Consider the following 1,812-nt stretch of genomic DNA (forward strand, 5'->3'; position numbering starts at 1 on the left):
TGCCACTTCCCCAGTGGCTGGTTGGGGAACTACTCTGGGTTCCATCCAGCAGTCAAGGTTTGTTCCATCCCAGATCCTGCTACATTTCCCGGAGCGCTTTCCTAACAACTTGGCTCTCCCTTTCTTCTCTGGGTCTGCCAGCTTCTTTCTGCTGCCAATGTCCTGTCTTTATCAATCCAGCCCAGCCTGTTCCTTCCCAGCTGGACTCCCTCCCTCAGTACAGGTATTATTTAGCCACTTGATTCTCTCTGTGGCCTGTTGGGTTAATTAGCCTCCTTTTTAGACTTCATTAAACCTTTCCAGGCAAGTGTGAGGAAAACAACCCATCACACCATTCAAAAGAAAATCACGATTCTTACCACTTCCAGATCTCTTGTCCTTCCACCTGCAGCTCTCAAAGCACTATTTAATTGCCTTTTTATATAAGGAAACCTGAGATGACCAGAGCTAAAAACCTTTGCCTTTTCTAGAATGAACCATCTAGAAAGCTGTAGAGCATTCAGTTATTTTTCTTTCCATTCCAGTGCCCTTTACATCTGCTCTGATTGTAAGCTTCCCAAATCAGACAAGGGGGATGGAGGGCGTGCAGAAAAGAGGAGAGAAAGTGAGGTTCAGACCTACCCTTAGCCAAGTGTACTACATTAATGGCCAAACCCTGCACTAAGTCTCTTGTAAACTGTCTTGTTTTGGGTCATGACTTTACTCATTTCACAAGAGTAAGAAGAAACTCCATTAATTTACAGTTGAAGTGACATTATGTGCATGTGTTGCTTTTCCACACACAGAGAGCAAACAGGTTTCTTCAGTCCAGATGGCCTTTGGATTAAGAGGCTAACAAAAGAAGAAAGAACAAAAGTAAAGTTTCCACAAGACAGCACACATTCCACTCTCCCATCATGTAAAATGGCTGCCTATGACTGCAGAGAGAAGATTCCACATGGATTTAAAGGTACAGTAAACGTAAAACAAATGCGTAACAGTGCCGTAGCTAGATTTACCACAGTAACCTTTAGTCTTCACTCCACCCACCCATGCCATTATCTGTTTCTCTTCGCTTGTTGGCTTAGGTCTTATTTACTTCATAAGCACTTTGGGGTAGGCAACCTGCCTTTCAACATTTCTACAGAGCACCTATAGGCGGTGGGGAGGGACAGTATATAAATATTACTTTTACACTTTCCTTTCCCCCTGGAGTCCAGATGTGGAGCCACAGTTCAGAGCTGAGGTCTGGGTTTGGGCCCTGATTCTAACCATTGTCCAGTCTTCCTGTTGCTTCCCCCAACCTCTCAGCATCACCATAACTGAGCGTCAGTTGGGTCGCTCTCATCCACAAGGCAGGCTCACTCTGATGCTCAGATGAGATACAAATTCAGAGCAGAGTGTCATCAGGCTACTGACAACACTGCAGCCTGTCTCTCCGTATACAAAGCAAACGGAATGGGAGGCCGGAAGTACCTCTTTTTGACAGTTGCATTACTTTAGATGGAATATATGGGCTAACATAACCCAGTCGCTGTCCAACATTAAAGTGTTAAACTGAATCCAGGGCTTGGTACACAGTGACCTCAGCCTGCTTAGCAGCATGGCAAACACGCCATTAAAAATCCTTTTAAAGATACAGAAAAGAAGGAAATTATTTGCAACTTCAAGTATTCAATAAGGCTTTCGTTCCTCACAACAGCCCTTGTCGTCTTGAGCTGCAGCCAGTTTTTACAAGGAAAACCCCCCTCTTGTTTGACAGTCTCTTAGATGGGATTAAAGATGGTAATAATTGAATTTTGAGGTAAGCAAGAAGAAGTTGCTTGAGCTGGG

This window comes from Chelonoidis abingdonii, chromosome 2 (assembly GCF_003597395.2).
Source record: "Chelonoidis abingdonii isolate Lonesome George chromosome 2, CheloAbing_2.0, whole genome shotgun sequence".
In the NCBI taxonomy this organism is placed as follows: Eukaryota; Metazoa; Chordata; order Testudines; family Testudinidae; genus Chelonoidis; species Chelonoidis abingdonii.